This window comes from Suncus etruscus, chromosome 17 (assembly GCF_024139225.1).
Source record: "Suncus etruscus isolate mSunEtr1 chromosome 17, mSunEtr1.pri.cur, whole genome shotgun sequence".
Lineage (NCBI taxonomy): Eukaryota > Metazoa > Chordata > Mammalia > Eulipotyphla > Soricidae > Suncus > Suncus etruscus.
In genome coordinates, this window is record NC_064864.1 from 10,060,543 (window position 1) to 10,070,018 (window position 9,476).

General features: G+C 34.3%; 1 pseudogene; it reads left to right on the plus strand.

The window, feature by feature from the left end:
• The first annotated feature begins 8,116 nt into the window (after window positions 1-8,116).
• Window positions 8,117-8,293, plus strand: LOC125995194 (uncharacterized; annotated as a pseudogene).
• The last annotated feature ends 1,183 nt before the right edge of the window (window positions 8,294-9,476 follow it).

Here is a 9,476-nt window from a genome sequence, read left to right on the forward strand (position 1 = left end):
TTTTTATGATAGTTTTGAATTTTAGGGTTCCATCCTACAATGCTCAATGATTATTGCTGGTTCTAAACTCGGAAATGTATTCCTGGCAGTGCTTGGGAGACAATGTGGAATTCCAGGGATTGAACCAGGGTCAACTACATGCAAGGTAATTATCCTCCTTACTGTACTATCCAAACCCCGATGGCAATTTTGAAAACAAATTTGGTTGTTGAAGCGTGGACAAACCATCAATCTATGACTGAAATGGAGTAACATAATTTGTCTCTGTGATTGTCTATGGTTCCCAACTAGAAGTAGTTTTGCTTCCTCTAATGTCCCTTGTCACTATCAAAAGACGTTTCTCCTTTAATTTAAAAAAAATAAATAAATCAGTCTCTACTGTCAGGACACACCTTCTAAGAGAGCCCCTCACAACAATTACCTGTTGCAAAATGATCCTCAGAGAATTAAAGTGGAGAAATTCGGCTTGAAAGCAATTAACATTTTGATGCTAGAGACTCTGATAGTAAAATAGAAAACTTTAGTTTGAAGTAATTAGAGGTCAAACAAGTTATGGAAATGTTATAGTCATTATGATGTAACTGAGGTTTTTGGATTTGGGTTAGTTATGCATTTATGGAAAATAGCGTATGAAAATTCATATTTACTGTATTCCTTTACTTTAGAGCTGTGTATACATATGATTTTTAGAGAAGGGAGAGGCAGCAAAAAAAAAAAGGATAAATACAACTGTGCTATGTTGACTATTTTATTTTTTCTTTGGGGAAGGGACAATCACCATATCTATCTGTGCTCTTATTGTACTCCTCTGTGTACCCCACTTCTGGTGGGGTACAGGTACCATATGTGGTCCCAGTACAATGATCAAACCTGGGCTGGCTGTAGTGCAGGGTAGTGTCCTATCTCCTCTATTATCACCCCCTGGTTATTTTCATTTGGTAGCTTCACAAGAATAATAAATTGTTGAGATAATATCTGTCCCTTCAGAAGTAATCGAAGTGTTGCTCACTAACTGGTTTCACTTTTATAGGTCAGCTTTCCCCTGATAGTGAGAATTAGTTAGTGCTTGATGGGAAGATTTTTCAATTTTACTTTCTACAATTCTTTAAGATATATTAGATGGAGGTTAGATATGAATTCAGTGCATATAATTTTCTTATAAATCACAAGTGTTCAAGGAAAATGTAAGATTTGATTCCCTAAAGTGATCAGATCTCATTTGCATAGCTAGTTACTAATTAATGGAATAAATTGATTTCTATAATACGATTTTGAAGCAAAACAATACTGTCAAAGTATTTCCAAAAGTTGACTTCTTTTTATTCCCATAGACCAATAAATTTCTCTTTCAATTAGATTACTTGATAAAAAAAGAATCCTAATTGGTATTTCTACCCCTGTTTATAACATTACTTATGAACCCAGGTTAACCTTTCAATTAGTTTTCTCAAGTGAAAAATGAGAATAATATCATTATATGAGATATTAGTGAAAATGAAATAGCAAATATAAAGTACTTCAATCACTATGTATTTATTGAACACATACTGAAAGTTTGATAAGCAAACAAAATAAAAAATTCCATGATGCTAACAAAATTATGTCTTTCAACATCTTCTGCCTGAATAAGGCATTCATGTTTAAAAAATCATGTTATTTCTTTGTGTTGTTTTTTTTTCTGAAAAGTTTGAAACTTCTGTTTGGCTGTTTTCATTTTCCAGGAAGTATCTTATCTTGACCTAGAGAAACCCCACACTTTGATTAGGTATAATAATGTCTATCTACAGTATATTTGAGTAGAGTTGTTCTATGGACAGCAAGGACAACTTCACAATCACTTTCAGAAGCTATAAAAATATATTGATAGTGTTGAGTTTCAATCCATATGCCATTTACCAGAAATTAAAAGCTGCAGTTAATAGAAGCTTATCTGTTTGTTTTATTCTACTAGACAACTCTGTCCCTTCAATTATCTAGATGCTTTTATTTATTATGTATGTTTCCTTTTTGGCAAATGATAAAGTTAAGAATTTATACAGAAGCTGAGATTTAACTCAAGATCATGTAACTGTAAATTATAGAGTTTGAATTTCAATTTTTATTTGACTTAAATGCAGATTCTTTGTAGTAATATAAAGGGCCTAAATAAAGTAAAAATGTTTATTTTTTTCCTGAGGTAATTGAATATAGCTTCCTCTTTTTACTGTTCTTATTCAGATCCAAACCTATGAAGTATAAATTAGTAGAAAACCCCTCAATTTCTGTGAGGCTATACATAGAGGTTCCTGGGAAGAGAGAAATGACCCCTTTAGTCATTGCCTTTATTCCCTGCAACCCCTCTCTCTGTGCCAGGGACACTAGTGCTACTGGGCCAGCCTTTATTAGGAAAGTGAAAAAGAACTGGAACATTTTCTTGCTGAAGTACAAAGGCCCTTTGCCTCTTTTGTTGTCTCAGCTGCTTCAATAAGCTTCAGTTTCAAAGGTTCAACCACTGGAGTTCCAACTGGGCTGGAATTGAGTAAGGCCCTGGATACTGAGTAGGAAAGCAAGTGCCTTTGCCCACTGAGTAACCCCAGGCTGATGAGATCTTCCTACGAAGGTCAAAACAGAATGTTTTATGATTTGAACCATCCCAAGAGCAGCAGAGATTAGGTGATAAAATGGCACTTTACCCTTCACTTTCAAATAACTGTTTATCACTGGCAACGTTTGAAAGGACATAAACAACATCCTGTTCTTAAGGACTTTTTGAAACCTATTCTCAGGCATCACTTATTCAGAGTAGGCAGCTTCCTTTGAAAGATGGGGAAAAAAAGTCAGGCTGTTCTAGAAAGCAGACAATCAGTGACGGACAGATATACAAAAGCCAAGTTAAGTGAAAGAGGAAGAGAAATGAACCATTAAAATGGGGAATGGCCGCTCAGAACACTCGGAGAGGACTGGGAAGAGCAAACTTCATTGCAAGCTAGCCTCAATTCTTTGCCAAGTCAGAGGGAGCATAGAAAATCAGCATACAGAGAACCTACTTAGTTGAGTTTCTGTTATACTCTGTTTTGGTTAAGAAACAAGATAAACTTTCTCTTTCTGATTCTAAGAGGATTATTTATAAAGGGTGGTTATAAAGAGGTGCCTTAGTGCCAGATATAATTCACTAATGTTGTCCTGTTCTCATTACACAATTTCCACTCACATAAATTAAATTACTACATCATTTTGTTAATTTTGTATATCTATCCACAAACAGCTATCATTTGCAATGGGAAAGACGTTGCTAATATAAAGATAAATGAAATGCTGGTTTTGTATTCAGCGAAATCATTGTTTCTTGGATGAGGCAAAATGTTACAGCAATAATGGCATTATGGGAAAGTGGAAAAAGCTCAGATCCACACAGAACTGTACTTGAAGGCTTTCCATGACACATCTTAACTGGTTCGGTTTTCTGAGTTTGTTTTCTCATATGCAAAAACTAGAAAGTCGCATTTAATGTGGAGTACTTTTATAAACTAGGAAGTCTATTTATCAAGTAAGATAGGTATTCAATAAGCAGGCATTAGTTTTGTTCAATACTTTATGTTTTCCCTCTTAAACTACCATCTTACTAATCTTAATTATAGGAGGCTAATCTTTATGGATTATATGTAAAAGCTATATAATTACATATTACTCTTATAATAGGTCTATGTTTCCTGGCTTCTAGCTGAGCCAAATTGGAGTAATTTGAAGCAGATTGGGGATCATGTATGGTATAACATTAGCGTATATGTTTTGTGAATTCTTTTCTTGTAGAATTGCTGAGGCTTCTACCAGAGGACACCACCTTCAAAAGGTACTCTGTCAGGTACCCTTTGTGGTTTGTGGTAACTTATCCTTCCCTCTCAGTCATTTTTTTTTATAAAGCTGACATTTTCTATTCCTATTACCACCAAGGCTCTATCTATAACATCCTTTGTTGCTTTGCCCCGTTCTGTCTATACCATCAACTTTTTAAGCTATTCTCAAATGTTAATGATGGCAAAATTGAGAATTTATTTAATTCAAGTTAAAAACTGTACCAAGAACTAGTAGTAAATCCAGAATTAGAGGGAAATTTTTTCATTCTAGAACTGAATGAAAGTCATGTTAGCATCTTAATGTGAGACTTATAGAGGAGTCTGCTGGATGCATAGCCAGACACTATTCTGAAAATCTCAAATAGTAGGTAATTGAGATTGCTAGTAGTAATGAAAAATCAGGGTGACAAATATGTTTTTTTAATGAAGTCTTTATTTAAGCACCATAATTACAAGCATGATTGTAGTTGAGTTTCAGTCATAAACAGAACACCCCCCTTCACCAGTGCAACATTCTCACCACCACCAATGTCCCCGATTTCCCTCCTCACTCCTCCCCTGCCTGTATTCAATACAGGCGTTCTACTTCTCTAATTCATTAACATTGTCATGCTAGTTGTTAGTGTACTTATTTCCCATCAGCCTTCACCACTCTTTGTGGTGAACTGCATATTGTGAGCCAATCCTTCCAGCTGTTAACTCTATTGTCTCCAGGATTATTACAATAATATCTTTACATTTTTTAAACCCATACATGAGTGAGACTATTCTGTGTCTGTGTCTATCTCTATCTGTCTTACTTATTTCACTCAGAATAATAGATTCCATGTACACCCATATGTAGGAAAATTTCATGACTTCATCTCTCCTGATGGCTGTATAATATTCCATTGTGTATATATATCACAGTTGCTTTAGCCATTCATCGGTTGAAGGGCATCTTGGTTATTTTCAGAGCCTGGCTATTGTAAATAGGACTGCAATGAATATAGGTGTGGACAAATAGTTTTTAGGTGAAGTATCACATACAAGGAGTATCATTTGATTTATCAGAATGGAAATAATTCAAAACATTAAGAAAAGGGGAAAATCATATCAAGACAAAACCTGAAACTAAATGATTAAGGTGTTGACCTGATTGACTAATTTTTTAAATAAAATATGCTTTTATATTCTCTTTTTAATAAATTATTTATATTGAATAATCCAGAGATGTGACAACATATAATAAATCTTATTCTCTAATTGAAGAATTTCAAAGAGATATAGCACTATCACTATTAAAAAGTTATCTTGCAAAAAAAGAGTAAAGCATATAGAGGTTAGAGAGTTTTCCATAGTTCAAGGTATTTATGAGTTTATTTACATATGCAACATCTGAACAGACCTAGTTTTGAGACCTAGCTGGTGATTGTCTTTTTGTTTTTTGTTTTGCGGTTGGTTATTTTTTTTTTTTCTCTTTGTAGTTCAGAAAAATCTTGGGATGTCTTATCTAGCAGTTGGATTCCCAACTTGGTTGAAAGTAAACTCTTTGTTTCTCTTATGTATATTGTGCAAAAAATGGCACAATAATATGTGGAACTATGAAATGTTAAGTCCCATTTAAAATACAAAAAAAAATTTAAAGTGGCTGCAACTAACATTTCAGTGAAATTGGCCCTAATGACTGCTCACTTTGGAAACTGTGAAACTTGGCCTTCCTCTATTTATTCCTATTTGCATGTCACCTTCCCCTTTGATTTAAATCAGGTTAACTAGAAAATGAAAAAAAAAAGTACAAGTAAAATTAAGAATGAAGACATGAGCTATCAAAATATATATGACCTATATATACCAAAAGAAGTGCTAAGAGGAAAGTTCATAGTGTTACAGATTGGCATCAGGGAACAACAACAAACAGTACTCAACTAAACAATCTTTTCTCATTTTAACTTAAGGAACTTGACAAAAAAATAAAACCTTGATCAATAAAATTAAGGAAGTAAAAATAGTTAATGAAGTAATAATAGTGTAAAAAAGACAAAAAAGACAATGTAAAACTAATCAAAATTAAGAACCACTTATTAGACTCTGAAAGTAAAAATAAGAGAGCCTTAATAAATCTAATCATAAATAAAAAGTGTAAATATAAAGCAGATACCACAGAAAGGCAAAGATCATTATATATGACCAGGTCCAGCTTTATGTCTCTAAACTGAAGAATGTAAAAGAAATGGTTGAATTTTTTAGAATCAGAAAACCTCTAAAGACTGAATCATGAAGAAACAGAAAGCCCAAACAGATCAATTTTATATAAAGTGATTAAAATGGTAGCTAAAACTCTTTGATAAATGTCCAGATGCAAATAGTTTTACTAGTAAATACTAGAATCTCTCAAGAAAAGTTTCAGATGATTAGTGATGTGGGGCATTTTTTTACGTGCCACCAGAATTATACTTGGCCTGTGGACCAGAGCCAAGAATTACGCTCTTGGTCTCATACCTGCAAAGTTTTCAGCTATACCCCTGGGCCTCCAAAGTATAACTGTTGTACATTTGAGAGCCCAGACATCATGTTCAAACACTGTGAAAATTCACTTCACTCTTAGAATTAGAAGAGATTAGAGATTCCTCTGTCTGGCCGTGGTAAGGTCTCTGAAATTTTTTCCTTTATTAAAAAAATAATATCTTTATTTAACCACCACAATTACAAACATAGCAATAACAGATTTGCTGTAGGGCCTAGAGCTGGCTGTAATAGATATATTATGAAACATTGATTTTGGATTTGCTTTCTGACATAAGTGAATGGCTTATTGATGGTTAAGCAGTGAACTGGATTTTCACAAATTTTCAACACAGTGTCTTGGCTCTCAAATATGCAACACTTACACTTTGGAGGCCCAGGGGTATAGCTGAGTATTTTTTAGGTATGAGACCAAGAGCTCAATTCTTGGCACTGGTCCATATGTCAAGTATAAACCTGGTGGCACTGCTGTTTATTAACCTCAGAACCACAAGAAGATATATCTAGCACCAAATGTAATTGTAATGAAGTGAACTTATGCACTACAACTAAAGTGTGCACCCCTTCACAAACACCATAATTAAGTGTATGAACATCATATTTAAGTATGTATGTACCACCATAATCAAGTGTGTATAACTCCTACTTTAACTGCAAAAACAAGAACAAAAGGGAAAAAAAGAAATTTATATATGTATATATGTGTATAGATTGTGCAATATTTGTTACGTTTTGGGCTACGGTGTGAAGTGGTCACACCCGGTTGTGATCAGAGTACTCCTGGCTCTGTAATCAGGGATTGCTTCTGGAAATATCCAGTAGGTTATATGTCATGTCAAGGATTAAACCAGGGACAGCTGCATGCAAAACAAGCATGCAAGACAGGCAACATACTCCCTGTCCCATTGTTTTGGCCCTAAGAATATTTGTTTTAAATAGAAACTTCTAGGTGATTTATGTTTCAGAAGACTTGAGATTAAGACAGCATGTCCCTTTTAGCTACTTCCTCCTATGGTAAAGTTGCTCAGTGGAATCATGCATTGCAAGTTCCTACAAAGAGCCAGGTGATTGACTAGAGGTCATCCATATCATTTCTCAGATTTTTTTTTAATGCATCAGGAGCCAGAAAACTAGTACAGCTGGTGCAGTACTTGCCTTGCATGCAACTGATCAGATTTGATCCTCACCACTACAAATGGTGCCCAAGAATCACCAAGAGTGCAAATCCCTGAGCACAGGACCGGAAATAATCCCTGAGTACTGCTGATGTAACCTCAAAACAAACAACTAGAAGATAGCTAAAGCACATTAGTGCTATAACGTTTCACTCTCATCTACTTTATTTTGTTGCCAGCATTAATAGAGTAGTTACGAGAAAACTTCTAAGTTTTAGGAATTTCTAGCAGGATCTACTTGTTGCTGCACATCTGGACAAATCTGAGAGACAGCTGTTTCCCAGAATCTTGCTATTTAACACTGTAAGCTGTACATCTGGACTCCAGACATTTTTCCCTTTTATTAGAATTACAGAGACAATAGATTTTTTACTTTGCACAGTTTTGCAATATAGTGAGGTTGATTCATAATAAGCATATTCACATGAGATAGAAAATTATTATCTCTATAGGCCACAAATTTGAGCTGCCTACATTTTCAGGAGCTGTCCATGACGACAGAAAACAGTAAATGACTAAAAGTCTCTTTCTATATTTCACAGAATATTTTTGAAAGAAATGATTTTGCCATTCAGAGATTTCTTTAGATTTTTTTTCTAGACTATCGCTTCTTGGCCTTTTGGCTGAGATCAAGTGTATGTTATTTTCTAGTCTAAAATAATTTACAAATAAATGTTGAAATAGGAATCAGGAAAAACTCTAAGCATCAGATCTTTGCTTATAAGCAAAGTTTAAGGAGTATGGATTTATCCTGTCACTGATAAATTTTATGCACTAGTTAATAAGATCTTATATTATTTTCTTCCAAAATGAACATATATTATACATACCTATAATTTACAAGAATTATATTATAATAAATTTGGTACTTATATGTTATATTTCAATTTATAAACTAGCTGGGATATTGAAGAAATTGATCCCAAAGAAAACGTATGATTTATCCAGAGGTAGTTGCAATGTACCTTAATGACAAACTTAACAATGAACTTAAATATGATTTATCTTGCTCCTGAGTCTTCTTTTCCTTCTTACATTTTCAGTAGTTAGCATCCTAATTTTCTATATGCCACAATCAATTTAGAATATTAGAGAAATTATTTTATTGAATTATAATTCAGTATACTTTAAAGTTTGTAGGTTTATCTGTAAAAATAGACATCAATCTTCCATACACCTCAAAAAACTGAGGGGAGAGTAAATGATCATGCAAGGAGTCTATAGTTAATCCCATGACAGTATACTTTAGGGGTGGAGAAACCCTGTATCTCCTAGGCCAAGGGAATTCCTTCTATAATATCCCCAATAGTTACTGTGCCTATGCAGGGGATAAAGAAAAGGGGAAAAAAAGCACAAAACAATCATTTTTCCACATATACATTTATTGATTGATCGATTGTTTTGGGGGGGGTTGACGTCCTTATCTTGGTGTAGATATTGAAGTTGATGTCTCCATTTTTATTTTATTTTACTTTATCTTATCTTTCTCTTTCTTTTTGCACTCCATCATGATTTGATTTCAGAACCAAGACTATTGTGTGGTGCTTCTCTTTATTGCTATAGGGCTCACTGGATATCTAATTTGACATTTCTTTTTGTATTGTTATGTTGTTTCAATTACCTTTTTCATGTCCTCTCTCAAACTGAGGTTGATACCTCTAGAAGGACTCCACCCATTTTCAGCATATTTGATTTTTTTTCTTTATTTTTTACCCCATTCTATTGCTTTTCTTTCCCTCAAACAAAAACACATAACTCGATTTATCTGGCTCAGCCTCTAAAATAGAGGGAGAAACAAGGGAGGGCACCAGGACAAAACATATGTATGATTACTAATAGTAAGCTAGACAAAGAGGGGACCACCTACTCTAGCAGCCCGGGGGGGGGGGGGGTGATGTTGGGGGATATGGGTTGCAGAAAGGGAACAGGGAAGGGGGAGGACAAATTTGGTGGTGGCTATTCC